General features: G+C 42.1%; 1 protein-coding gene across 1 annotated transcript in view; it reads left to right on the plus strand.

Moving 5' to 3' along the window:
* gon4la (gon-4 like a) overlaps positions 1-15697 on the plus strand; it is a 208609-nt gene that overhangs the window by 113897 nt on the left and 79015 nt on the right. The window lies entirely within an intron of this gene.

The following is a 15697-nucleotide window of genomic DNA, read 5'->3' on the forward strand; positions in this document are numbered from 1 at the left end:
AAATAGCCTTGGACCCGACTGGCAGATTGGACCGTAGGACCATGATCATCCTGGTTCTGCTACTTTCGGGAGACATTCATTTAAACCCAGGCCCGGTTATGACCAGAACTCAGGCTAGAAGACTTGGTCTGGCAACGCAAGAAGCGATGGAGGTTCCCATCGCGACCAACAGCATCTACAACGCAACCTGTGGCTACATCCACAGCGCGGGCGGCGAAGCTCCCCCAATGACGCCGCAGCAGACGAGCACACGTGAGGCAGTGACGAGAGGAGGTGAACCGAGGGTCGAAACCATGACGACCAACTCGACGCGGGATTTAAACATCTCGACGCCCGATAGCCGGCTAGCTAGCAGAGCTAACAACGAAAACAACCAGGAACGAGTCCTTTGTTGTTCCAGCACGGCGCGGGACCCGACCCCCCCCTCCCCCCTTCTTTGTTGTTCCAGCACGGCGCGGGACCCGACCCCCCCCTCCCCCCTTCCCACCCACAACAACAAAGCCCCCCAGCCCCACACAGAGGAACAGACCACAAACGAACAATACTTCGAACCTGCCAACATCAATGAAATAACCAACGCCAATGGACTAAACATTTTTCACATTAACATTAACAGCTTAAAAAACAAATTGGATGAAATCAAACAATTATTCATAAATGGTAAGGCAAACATACTGTGCTTCTCAGAAACTAAGCTTGACGATTCTGTAAAAGATCCAGAGATAGAGATTGAGAACTACTCAATAATCAGGAATGATAGAAACAAACATGGAGGTGGTGTCTGTATGTACATACACAAGGACACCAAATTCATCAACAGAAATGACCTGAATCATAAATCAATTGAAACTGTATGGGTGGAAATCCTATTCGAAAGGGCGAAATCCCTACTGGTTGGCACAGTCTACAGGCCGCCAGATCATAGTGGCTTTTATGATACACTGGATGGGTGTTTGGCTGGAGTTGAGGATGTAGACAAAATTCTTATTGGAGACTGGAACACGGATATGCAACGAAAAGATGCACCCGTCTTCAAGTCATTCAGTAGGTTTTGTGATCTGCACGGCCTCAGCCAGCTAATCACCCAACCCACACGTGTATGTGAATCAACTCAGACTACCATTGACCTCATTCTGACCTCCGACAAGTCCAAGATCTCAAATAAAGGGGTTATAGCATGCGGGTTAAGTGATCATTATATGATATTCTGTACCCGAAAAAAACTAAAACAAAAGGCTGGCTGCCACAAAACAGTCACATCTAGAGACCTAAAAACCTACTCTAGCGAGGCCTTCAACCTTGAACTGGAGAGTCTGGACTGGTCAGATGAACTCAATGGTACACTGGTTGAAGAAACATGGCATGGTTTCAAAACCAAATTCTCAACAATACTAAACGACATGGCCCCCCTAAGAACCACCAGGGTAAAAAATCGCGCTGAGCCATGGATGCACTCTGAAATACTGGCCGCTATGAAAACCAGAGACAAAAAATGCTCTGAGTTTCGTAAAAGTCAGTCAAAGCTTACTAAAAGCACGAGCAGTGAACTCCAAGCCCACGTGACTGAACTCAAACTAGAAAGAAACAGACTAAGAAACGACGTAAACTCCATGATCAAAACTGCAAAAAAGAATTTCATCAATGACAAAACTGAGGAAAACAAAAACAAACCACGTGAACTTTGGAAATTACTCAATAATCAACTAGGATGCAGTAAAAAACTTAAAACCAGATTCTCAAACATAAACATAAAAACGGACAACACGCTCATCACAGACAAGCTGGATGTAGCCAATTACTTAAACATTTTCTTCACAAACATAGCCACAACACTAGTAAACAAACTACCCTCCCACTCAGGGCTTTATGGGGTAGAACACATAGTAGCTTACTACAAAAACCTAGGGGTCCGCAAGGACGACTTCAAGCTGGAAATGGTAACAACAGATGAGGTACTCAATAAAAACTGAGCGCCCTCCAACCTAACAAGGCCACTGGCCATGACAACATCCCCTCCAAATTCCTCAGAGACTCAGCAGCCGCCATCACCCCAATCATCACACACATAATAAACCTCTCCATAAAACAGGGACACGTCCCCAAGGACTTCAAAATTGCGAGGGTGACCCCTCTGCACAAAAAGGGCAGCAAATTAGACCCAGGCAACTACCGCCCTGTTTCTATTCTCACCTCCATCTCGAAAGTCATGGAAAAAATAGTCTACGAACAGGTCGAAAAGTACCTAGCGGAAAAAAATCTAATCTACGAATTCCAATCTGGCTTCAGAACATCCCACTCCACTGACACATGCCTTCTCTATTTGAATGACCACATCAAACAAGAGGTGGACGCAGGCAAATACTGCGGCATGGTCATGCTGGACCTACAAAAGGCCTTTGACACGGTCAATCACTCCATTCTGATTGACAAGCTAAAAGCAATTGGTTTTGATAGTCTATCAGTGAGCTGGATGCAATCCTACCTTGAGGGGAGGGAACAGATGGTGGAGGTAAACGGTACCCTATCCCCCCCCCTCACAGTGAGCTGTGGTGTTCCACAAGGAAGCATACTAGGACCGCTACTGTTCCTAATTCATGCAAATGACATGTCGTCAGCTTGTGACTGCAACTTGTTCCTGTTTGCGGACGACTCAGCCCTGCTGGTCTCTGACAAAAACAAGTTACAGGTTGAAAAAACCCTCAGCTCGGAACTAGGCAGAATCTGCATATGGCTCGCTGATAACAAACTATCATTACACATGGGCAAAACAGAGTCCATTCTCTTCGGTTCAAATAACAAACTCAGCAAGACCGACGGCTTCTCAGTTACAGTGGGTGACAATATTGTCACAAGGAAAGATGAAATTACCTACCTGGGGTCCATCCTAGAGGCTAATCTCTCCTGTGACAAAATGGCATCCAATGTAATAAAAAAAGTCAACCAACGAACTCGTTTCTTGTACCGGATCTCCTCTCTGGTAAACAAGAATACCCTGAAGACTCTGGCAGGAGCACTCATTCAGGGGTACTACGACTATGCTTGCACCTCATGGTACCAAAGCACCTCAAAGGCGCTAAAAACAAAATTACAAACATCTCAAAACAAACTGGTCAGACTACTGCTTGACCTTACTCCTAGAACCCACCTCACCCCTGCCCACTTTGACAACCTAGGATGGCTTAGAGTAGACGACAGAGTACAGCAACTTGCAATGGGCCTGGTCTACAAGATACACTACACGACCAAGGTACCCATGTACATGTCAAAATACTTCCCAAAGGTCAGTGAATACCACGATCACAACACCAGAGGGAGCTCCACAAATCATGTTAAACCCAGATTCGGCTCAAATAAGGGACTAAACACGTTTCGCAATTATGCCACATCAATGTGGAACGCCCTACCCAAAGCTGTAAAGGAATGTGGATCACTACCCACTTTCAAAACCTCTCTCAAGGGACACCTACGGGAGACTGCAATTCAACACTGGCCCCTGTAAATATCCTAACCCAACCCTCTCCAATGTACAGTCATTTACCTAGTATGGTTTTGTCAATAGTCCAATGTACAATTTTGTTTGTTTGTACAGTGTCTCCTCCCCCCCCCCCCTCAATGTACAGTTTTACTTGTTTATACAGTGTGCCCCCCCCCCCCCCCCACCAACCACCTCCAATGTAAATTACCCAGTATGGTTGTCAATATCCCAATGTACCCAACCCCCCCCACCCAACCTCCTCCAATGTACAGTTTCTACGTCAAATGTATATACTCCCTTTTCTTGACTCCTTCTGTATCACAAACAGTACTGTATTTGCAAATCTGGTATGTCATAAATGTATAGATGTAGCAGTACTGACTATCTGTATGTCATGTATGTCATATATGTCCTGATGAATTGAAAATGGGGGACCCTGATGTAAACAAGACGAAAGTCTTTCTCTGGTCTGCATCCCCTTAACAATTGTGTGTATTGAGCTGTACTGTATTGTACCCATTCTGCAATCTGTTAATAAAGTTTTCAATCAATCAATCAATCAATCAATCAATCAATCAAACCTCTCCCATCTCCTGGCCCTTTGTATTGGCTGAGTTTAAGAGACACTGAAAAAACTGTCACCCAGTGTCTGAGCTCAGTTTACTAGTTGTAGTTGATCATATTAACTAGTCAAGCTGTAAGACATAGAATATGTATTTTAACACAGATGTATAGACATTAGGGTGTAACGGTACACAGAAGCCACGGTTCGGTACGTACCTCGGTATTGGGGTCACGGTTCGGTACGAGTTCAGGTACACAGCCAACAACATTACATTACATAATTATGTTGCAACCTTCATCTATAAAGCAAACAATTATATAAATATGTATTGGATGTCTACATAAAGCTGAACGGAACGCCAGAGGATTCCAAAGTGATGGTCATCAGAAGCATAGAAGAATTGATCAAGTATCAGTGACACTCAGGCCATGTCCAGACGAAACCGATTTCGGCCGTATCAGTCAAAGTATTTTATCGTATGCACTAGGGGTGTAACGGTACGTGTATTCGTCCCGCGAATTTACGGTACGGCCGTCACGGTGCGGTACGTGCAGCCATACGAAGAATACGCCTCACAGCGCAAACACACCAGTCGCACATGCAGGCACTCGCGAGGTCCTTGCGAGAACAGCGCGCGTGGCTGGGCACACCGAGTCCGACTTCAGAGCGGGCGAAAGTGCACGGAGAAAGAACAGCTGCAGGGTCATTAAAATTTTACAGTTTTCTTTAGTTTTCTTGTTCGCCCAATAATGTTAACTAAATGAAACCAATGGAAAGAAACACACCAAAAACACACCAACATTCTCCTCCGCCGCACTTGAGTAGGGTAAATCTGCAGTGCCGCAGCCCCATACATTGCCGGACTCACAGGCACAGCTGATCAAATAAAAAAAATAAACATACTTTTCCTATAGAAAAGTATTCTATTTAATAATGATCATAAATATAATATAAAAAAAATATAAAAAATTATATTAACACATCCTGCGCCAAGAACGAGTTACGCCGTGTTTGCCTGCCATGCGTTGAGCGCCAAGAACGGCAAAAGCCGTTTTTGAAATCAATATTAATTTTTTTTCGCCATGGCATTCATAATTCATCCAGCCAACCTCCGGTGCTGCAGCGGGACTCTGAATGAGATTGCAACGCCTCAATACCGCCGCCTGGTCGATGGTCGGGCGAGTTACACTCTCAAAACCTGAAGTTGTGATTGTGCGTCGAGGAAATCCCTCCGGCAGTAATATCTTGCTACGGGACTACAGACAAACACTGGCGTGCATAATCGATATGATTTCGGCGTTTATTGCGCCATACAAACCGGAAATGGATCTAGGCAATCGGCGTCAAATAATTGGGATCTTTTTCTTCCAGTCTCATCGGCGAACGGTAAGAGGACAGTAAGGTTATTTTCAGCCCGATTGTGCGTTTCTTTGTTTGCAAACAGTCTGATCAATATATCAACCCATACTACATCAAGTTTCAAGTTTCAAGTTTCTTTAATAGTTGTCATACAGAAGTACAGAATACTTTCATACAAAATGCTTCTTACTGTTACGCTCCAGAGACTGTGCTAGACAAGATAATATCAAATAACATAGTATAGCATGTAATTTAGAAGAAGAAAATGAGGTCACAGTGTTCGGTATAGACATATGTACAATGTTCTGAGTTACCATATAATATACAATACTATGCAGTGTACTAATGTACAGTACTATCTAGTGCAAAGCAGAAATGGGATGAGGTACAATTTAGGTACAATTTACAGTAAGGTGTACGAGTTGTAGTGCAATCCTTCATCAATAAATATAAAGTGTGGGGAGTGGGTGCTACAGTGTTTGTTTAAAGTGGGTGTGTGCTATAAAGTGTGTGGAGTGGGTGCTACAGTGTGTTTGTTTAAAGTGAGTGTGTGCGTGTGGATGTGTGTGCTATGTGCGTTTGGTGGTTGTTGTTGTGTAGTGTTCATTCATTGTTCGTTTAGCAGCCTGATGGCCTGGGGATAGAAGCTTCTTCTGAGTCTTTCTGTGCTCGCCTTGAGACTCCGGTATCGCTTGCCTGACCGCAGCAGTTCAAAGAGGCAGTTGTTCGGGTGACTGGAGTCTTTAATGATTCTCTTAGCCTTGCCCTTGCAACGCTTGTTGTAAATGTTCTGGAGGGTGGGGAGCCCCCCTCCAATTGTGCGTTCGGCTGAACGTGTCACTCTTTGTACTTAGTCTGCTTCGGTCTTGTGCAGTGCTATTCCCAAACCAGGAGGTGATGTTGCCGGTCAAGATGCTCTCTATTGTACATGAGTAGAAGTTCTTAAGGATCTTCTGACTGACTTGGAACTTCCTTAGGCGCCTGAGGAAGTAGAGGCGTTGTCGTGCCTTCTTCACAACACTGTCAATGTGTGTGGTCCATGTCAAGTCCTCGGATATGTAGGCTCCGAGGTACTTAAAGCTGTTGACTCTCTCAACCGGTGCCCCGTCGATGCTGAGGGGGCTGTAGTCCTTGACCCCCGACCTCCTGAAGTCCACAATCATCTCCTTTGTTTTGCTGACGTTCAGGGAGAGGCTGTTTTCCTGGCACCATCCCGCCAGGACCTTGACCTCTTCCAGGTAGGCCCTCTCGTCGTTGGCAGAGATCAGGCCCACCACCACTGTGTCGTCAGCAAATTTGATGATTGTATTGCTACTCCGCTGAGCCACACAGTCGTGTGTGTACAGGGAGTAGAGGAGGGGACTCAGAACACAGCCCTGGGGGGCCCCTATGTTGAGGGTGATGGATGAGGAGGTGCAGTTGCCTGCTCTCACCACCTGGGGTCTGCCAGTCAGGAAGTCCAAGACCCACTGGCAGAGGTCATAGTTCAAGCCCAGGTCCCTGAGCTTGGCTATGAGTATGGAGGGGACTATGGTATTGAATGCCGAGCTGTAGTCGATGAATAGCATTCTCACATAGTTCCCCTGCCTCTTGTCCAGGTGTGATGCTGCTGTGTGCAGCACATGGGCTATGGCGTCCTCCGTGGACCTGTTGGGGCGGTATGCAAATTGCAGGGGGTCCATGTTGATGGGGAGGGAGGAGCAGATGTAGCCCTTTACTAGCTTCTCAAAGCACTTCATGGCTATGGAGGTGAGAGCTACAGGGCGGTAGTCGTTGAGGCAAGCAGGCTTGGATTTTTTGGGTACAGGGATAATAGTGGACTTCTTCAGGCAGGTGGGGATGACAGCCTGTTCTAAGGACAGGTTAAAGCTGTTAAAGCTGTTACTGACGATAAAGGAATTATAGACGACCCCCGCCCCCCCTTTCCTCCACGCATGATGAAGCATAATGTATACCAATCATATACATTTGAATTTTTTAATATAGCGTGTATAGGAAAGAAACGGCAATCGATAATCTATCATATGCGTTTGGGCCTATAACTAGCGTTTTTGGAATTACAGCAGAAAAGCTTATAAACTTATATTCAAGACGGTATTAACACAACAATGTATGAATGAAAAAATATAACGTTCCCACATCCGGAACGATAGATAATCGATGTTGAATGGGCCATAGTAATGTCAATATAGCAATACAATTTAGAAATTGTTTTGCCCTGCAAAGAAGGTAAACATCTCCATAGGCTTTCAATGGTGGCAGACTGGGTATAATGATGGGTACAATGGCTGGCAGTCGATGTGTTAATAATAATTATTATAAATATATTTTTTCTGGCGGCTAGGTGGTGTAGTGGTCTAAGGCACTCGCCACCAGTGTGGAGACGCTAGGATTCGCGTGTTCGAATCCAGCTCTCCACATTGTTTTTCAGTTTGGCTGGTCGTCCGCAGTAATACACATTGGCCGTATTACGGGGAGGGAAAACTGAAGGGTGGGGATCGAACGTTGTGAACAAGCGACTCCTACAAGTCGGTTGGTGCGCCTGCGCAGTAGAATCAGGAAGTGTCGGGGGCAGCGTGAGCCTCCCACGCGTTACTCCTCGACACTGAGAGATCGAGCTGCGCAGGTGAAAAGATGCGACTGCTGTTACCTCAAGTACCGGAGGGGACTTGTGCTATGTATGACTTAGTCCACATTGCAGCCGGCTTGTGGGAGGCAAGAAACAGCGTTCGTGACAGGGGAGGGTTGAATTGGATGATACGAAATTGGGATGGGAGAAAAAATATAGAAAATGGGAGAAAAAGTGGATCAAAAAAAAAAAATATATATTTTTTCTGTTGTACCAAACTCGTGCCGAATCGTGACCCCAAAACCGAGGTACGTACCGAACCATGGCTTCTGTGTACCGTTACACCCCTAGTATGCACCTTTCATCCACACGGAACTGCGTTCTGGGAGCCTGAATACGCAATTTTCTGAGACCGGCTCCCAGAGTGGGAAAATCTGAAGACACCCCCTTGCGTCGCCGTCTTTTCCTGAACCGATGACGCGATAGCCCACCTCTACCTTAACCCGCATGTGCAAACTCAGCCAACATCACAACAACAATGGCATCGTACAGTGTAGTTGCGTTCGTGTTACAGAAGCTATTGAGCTTGATCAGGCTTTTACAGCTAAATGTACTGCCCCTGTACTACCACCGTTGACAACAGATTGACATCTCCCTTAATCCGCATGCAAACCCAGCCAACAAAATAGAAACATGGGGGGTGGGGGTTGACGAGACAGCCTTGGCTCCCCCCTCCAGCATGCATACGAGTTAGCTGCCATCACCAACGTGAGGCGCTGGGCCATACACGTAGGTGGGGGGGAGGGGGGTGGGGGGGCCGCATGCCACTCTTATCTCCAAGAGGGCCTTCGACTCCAGCAGCTCTTAGTTCGACCTTGAAAACACTAAGTATCCTGAGCACTTCACAGATAATGACAAGACCATAAACAATATGGAAGATCGGTCAATGATATGAAATAATGCATATTTTTTTAATGTAGGACCGAAATTGGCTGATGGTATCAGTGACCCGCCATTAGAGCAGGGGAGAGCAGTAGGAGATGGTATTGAAATTAACCCAAGTTCAATGTTTTTGAGAGCGGTAGAAGAGAAAGAAGTTATAGATATTATAAATATTTTAAAAAGCAAAACATCCACAGATGGGAATGAGGTCGATATGGCTTTAATTAAGGAAGTTGTTGATGGAGTGGTAAATCCTCTGACATACATCTGTAATTTGTCCTTTAAAACAGGTACATTCCCAAGCAAAATGAAAACGGCTAAGGTTATCCCTCTGTATAAAACGGGAGATAAACATCTTTTTACAAATTATAGAGCCGTATCTATTATGTCAATTCTCAAAAATCTTGGAGAAGCTCTTCATTGTGAGACTGGATAGCTTCATTGAGATACACAACTTGTTAACTGACATTCGAAGAAATAGATCAACAACTATGGCACTAATGGATTTGACGGAATGAAATAACTAACTGTATTGACAACAAGGAATATACAGTAGGAGTATTTATAGATTTGAAAAAGCTTTTGGTACCATTGACCATAACATAATACTGTATACAATGGAAAGATATGGGATGAGAGGCGTAGCATTGAGCTGGTTAAAAAGTAAAATTTCAAATAGACAACAGTTTGTTAATCATATCATCATGCCTAGACATTTCCCACAGTCCCACAGGGGTCAGTGTTGTACATAAATTACATTTGTAAGGTATCAACTATCTTTAAATGTATTATTTTTGCAGACGACACCAACATCTTCTTTGAGGAAATCAGAGAATCGATTTTTCAGATCGCCTATATAGCGTGCATACGTACACATTATACTATCGATAATCTAGCGTTTAAAAACTATTCATAAATAGGCCGAAAAATTACAACGTTTTTGTGTATTCTAGAATATTCCAGTACAGGGCGTTTATTATGGAATCTTTTTATTTTCCTTGAAAACGAGGGCTTTTCAAAATGCTATAAAACGGAGATTAACCGATAAAAAAACAATCCGCTTCGACAATGTTGACTGGAAAATGAGTCATTGATAAGCGACGGGCAGATTAGACACATAGCCATCATTTAAAACATAGATTAGGCGTTATTAACGCTAACATTGAAGTGGATGATGGGCATTCAAGCACTAAATCGTGCGCCCCCTGCTGGCACTGAAAGTGTTAAAGTCAAATGCCTTAAAGCTAATGGACTTGTTCAAATTTAAACTGGCACAGATAATGTATCGAGCAAAGACTCAAGAACTTATTTATAGAGAGGGATAAGGGATATAATTTGAGAGGTAACTGCAACTTTGATAAACGTTATGCTCGCACCAATCTCAGGAGCAGGTGCATATCATCCTATGGTGTAACTGTGTGGAATGGGCTAGATTAGCTAGAAGATAAAATGAAGGAAAGCTGAAATATTTTAGAAAAAATAATTTAGCATATTACAAAAAAGAGGAACGGGAGGTGACTATTGTCAATCTTTTGGATTCTAAGCTGTTGTTTTCATTTTCTTTTGTACTACATTGTGGATACTGATATTAGTTATTTATTTTATGTTGTTTTCAATGTTAACACATTGAGTGCCACGCCCCTTCCGGGAAGTGCATCTGGCCTTGCCGTCCATTAACCCTCACCTTGTTTGTAGAGCTAAACCTATATTTTATATTATAGCTATGGGTCTAATAACACCGTAGATTGTCAGTGAGTTGCTTCCAGTCAACGTGCAAAAAAACGATAATTTTTTCATCCGTACATTTCCGTTTTATACCATTTTTAATATGAATAGTTTGGGTGCTTCTGAGTAATTCCAGGAAAAAGACGCGAAAATAGCGTTTTAGTGGAATCCACTTATCACATTGTAATTTTTTGCCTGATTATCGAATCTTCCTGAAATCAATGCTAGATTATCATTATTATGTCTCCTCGTGCATACATGAAATGGGCCCTGGAGCCCCCCTCCTGCACCCAACGGTAAACAACCACACACAGCACACACAGACAGCTTCAATCGCGGTAGAAAAAAAATCAGATCAACGCAAGATTGGATATATAGAGTCCTTACCTGGTCTCTGATGTAATGCAAAAAAAATCCAATTATCTGATCGCCATTCCAGTTATCCACAGCGATCCTGTCTCCGACGTTATTGGGCATTGCACATGAACGGGCGGGCGCGGGGTCAGTTGTCCAAGCCATCCCTACAAGCGTGTGTTTTGCCGGAGTGTTTAGGACCCGCCCCCATGCCGCAGCTCGGTAGAGAAAAGAAACTACAACGTTTCTAATGGAGTGCAATAGCGGCCAAAGGCGTTAGAGGGCGGTATAAGACCGTCTGCCAGCTCAGACACATTCAGTACAGCATGCACAAGGTGCCCAGCTGAATTATGAATGGCAATAGTGAATAAAATAAATACCGTGAGAAAAACGTAGATCTACGTTTCCGGCACTCAACCGTCGGGCGACAGAAACGTAGTTCTACGTTAACGGCACCCAAAGGGTTAAGAATGAAGAATTATTGGTAATGTGGATATTCTCCATTATATCATTTAATTAATGTTCCCACTTGAAAGTGGCGGATAGGGGTAGGGCATGATGATAGGCATGATAGGCTTCTTCCTACTCCTTTTATAACAGTGATATGTATATGTTTTTTAAATCATGTTCGAAATAAAGATTCATTCATTCATACACAGTACACACACACATGGAACAGAGGACTGAGCAATCATGTATTATCAATAGTGCTGTCATCGATTCAAATATTTATATATAAAATATCGCATGATTGTCCATAGTTAACTCGCGATTAATCACAAATTAATCGCATTTTTTTTCTTTTTCTTTTATCTACCTTAAACGTATCTTTTTCAAGTTTTAATACTCTTATCAACATGAGAGTCAACAAATGCTTGCTTTATGCAGCCATTTAACACAAAAGGATGACCCTCATGCATTGCAAATTTGCATCAAACAATCAAGCAATGAAACACACACACACACACACACATACACACACACACACTTTGAGTCAGAAACAAACATAGTATCAATGAGAGTATCAATAATACACTTGATTGAAGTCTTAGTAAAAAAAAGAATAATAATAATGTTTTTAAATAATATATATATATTTTTTAAACATTAATCGTGCGTTAAAAAAAATAGTGGCGTTAACAGAGTTGTTAACGCGCTAACACATTGTTTGCCAAAAATGTAGATCTACGGTTCTGTCGCCCGATCGTTGAGTGACGGAAACGTAGATCTACGTTTCTGTCACGGTATTTCTTTTATTAGCTATTGCCATTCATAATTCAGCGGGGCACCTTGTGCATACTGTTGTGAGTGTGTCTGAGCTGGCAGATGGTCTTATACCGCCCTCTAACACCTTCCGTCATTATTGCATCCTGTTAGAAACGGGTTAGTTTATTTTCCCTACTGAGCTGCATAATCAGGCGAAAAATTACAACGTGTTTATTGAATTACACAAAACCGCTGTTTTCGTGTCTTTTCCCTGGAATTGCTCAGAAGCCGCCGGACTATGTTCATATTCAAAACGGTATAAAACGGAAATGTACGGATGAAAAAAGAATCTGTTTTTTGCACGTTGACCAGAAGTAGCTCACTGAGACTCGAGGGCGTTATTATACCCATAGCTATACTATAAAATATAGGTTTAACGGAACGTAAACCAAATGTGTCTAAATTTTTATAGGATTCTATCACATTTTCATAACAATAGCACCCTGCGCCGTTTTCATTGAGGTTTCTTACAAATTAACGATGCTCTATGTTGTCCTTTATATGCCGATTATCATTAGAATCTTAAATTGTACCATATGTCCCCCTTTAGACAACATATGTAACGCTACCAGCGCACTTTTGTTATGATAATTAGTTTACCATTCGCGGTCGCTATACCGAGGTTGCAGTAATAGTTTACCGCTGTTCAGATCACGTCGAAGAATATAGACACATTCCAGTGACCTGCGACCTGTTGTAGTTTTCAACATTTTCACCTTTTAATTTTAAACCAATGCTGCCATCTACTGACAACAGAAAGTGTTGTCTAATCGTCACCTTGAGAGCCACTTCCGTATACTAGCGTTGCCCCAAACCCATTCTAGAGATTCCCACTTTTTACTGGGAGTGGGGCGTGGCCGTATTTGGTCCCAGACAATAGAGTGGCTGCAATTGGTCACCGTGACGTTAGCTCTACAAACTACAACTATGTTTACATGGGTTTAATGGGCGGCACGGAAGGGGTCACTTCCCGGAAGGGGCGTGGCACTCAATGTGTTAATGATGCGTTAACTTTGACAGCCTTAATTATCAATGATGCGTCTGTTTCGAACCTGGCCCCCCAAAAATATTAAACACATGGTGGTACTGCCGTCATAGTGGCGCTGTGCCTCTATACCATTGTTTAGGGATAGCCCTGGAGATGTCCGCTGTCATACTTTTATTATGCACCTTGATCAAACTCTGTGGATGCATTATTAAAGAAATTGATTAATCTACATAAAAATGTGATCTATAGCAATTAAGCTTTGATTGTACACCGATAATTAGGCTTCTACTATTTCAAAACCCAAATTAAAAGGTAATTTAGACCCAACCCTACACAGATGCATATATCTTACAATTTAGATTAGATTCAAATGTATTGTCATTATACAGCACAACCAGAGTGCAAAGGTAATAAAAAAACTGAGATTTACCTTACCTTACTACCTCTCTATCTTTTTTATGCTCGCTTATGCCTGTATTTTTTACTGCTGTGAAGCACTTTGAACTGCAATTTCTGTATGAAAAGTGCTATACAAATAAAGTTTATTATTATTATAACAGTAAAGTGCAATAGTAATATACAATGTACAGGTGATTTAAACTTGATATAAAATATATAAATTAGTACTACTGAGTAATAATGCTAATAAGATGTATGTACAGTTATAGTATTATGTACAGTGATACAGGTATAAAGACTATGGTAGTAACTGTCATACTTGCAAAAGATACACAAATATGCATTTATACACACAAATATACATATATTAATTAAAAGGTCACTTTAAAGTTTAAAGTGACCTTTTCTTGTGTATTCTTGTGTGTAAAGTGACCTGTGGTGCGTTTGTGTGTGTGCGAGTGCAGAATGTTGTGTTGTGTGTGTATGTGTGTGTTCATGTGTGCTTGTGTGTGGAGAGATCAGTGTTCATTGTTCTGATGGCCTGAGGGAAGAAGCTGAGCCTTAATATTGGGTTAAAAAATAGCAGTGTTAAAATAATTGTGGGTTAATGCGTTAATAAAGCTTTAACTTTGACAGCCTTAGTTATTACACATTCTTACACATACATGTATGTTGAACATCTGAGGTAACAAAGGAAAAAAGCCAAAAGCACTTACTCCTCAGACATTCTTTGACAATTTTACAGCCCAAAATACAAAAAAGAAGAAATATTTGAAGAACTGTCGGATGCAAACTGGCTGTGTGACATAACCGAGCATCTCGCTCAATTGAATAAGAAGCTGTAGGGACGCAAACAAGTCCCACCCAAAACTTGGACCAATATAGTTGTGAACTGAGACAACCCTTATTTTGTTATTTTTGAGTACAGTTACAGTTGTGTGTTCATGCAGACACATAATAGCAATTTCATTACGAATTGAAAATGGGGGACCCTGATGTAAACAAGTCGAAAGTCTTTCTCTGGTCTGCATCCCCTTAACAATTGTGTGTATTGAGCTGTACTGTACTGTACCCATTCTGCAATCTGTTAATTAAAGTTAATTAAACTATCTTCCATTAGTTGGATGTATGGCCTCTGCAAGGTTGTGTGCAGCCATTTGTTTTTGTAACATCTGCTACATCTGTCCCACGTGTTCTTTGCAGCTCACAGTTGTTAGTTCTGCCCCCCCTCTTGACTGTGACAAAAAGGTTTTGAACAAACTTAATGTCATAGCTTGTATTTGATGATATTCTTCTTTGTTATTTACTTGAATGGTTTGATCATTGATTGGTGGAGTAATATGGGGTTCTGATAAACTAAAATTATTTGTTAAAATAACATAAGCTAACATATATTTTTACATTTATGCAAATGAATATGCAATATGTATAACTTGAATAAGTAATAAATACAGAAACACCATGTTTAACAATATGTAAATGTGTAGCTACATTTATTTTACATTACATTAACATTTATACGGTCTTTGGCCCTTTGAGGGCAACCATAATGCTGATGTGGCCCTCTGTGAAAATGAGTTTGACACCCCTGCGCTAGAGGGTTCAGTGGGGCTTGTTGATGGGTCTCAGGCCAGCGGATGGGAAATATGAATCCGATCACAGATTTTTGAAATATTGATATCAAAGACGAGTTACGGCGTCCTCGGCACCTTGAGAATGGCGGGGAAGGACGCCTAAAAGCGTCTTCCGGCAGTTAGTGTTAACCACTGATTGGTGATGAAAAAATGCTAAATATTGTTGTTGTAGATATTGTATGATCAGAATCTCTATCGATGAAGCTTCTTGGAATATTAGGAATATAGTGATTACTTAGTTAGTAGTAGTAGTTTTATTCAGTCATCACACACAATATAATATGCACAATCATTCCAGACTGTCAACGTTTGTTGCTTTTGGCAGTGATTAAAAAGGTACAGAGATAATGCTTATATATGCCCATTCTATATTAAAATCAAGCCTCCAAAACAAAAACATAAAATGAATAACGCAATTAAA

The sequence above is a fragment of the Notolepis coatsorum genome (assembly GCF_963971535.1).
Source record: "Notolepis coatsorum genome assembly, chromosome: 4".
Classification (NCBI taxonomy): Eukaryota; Metazoa; Chordata; class Actinopteri; order Aulopiformes; family Paralepididae; genus Notolepis; species Notolepis coatsorum.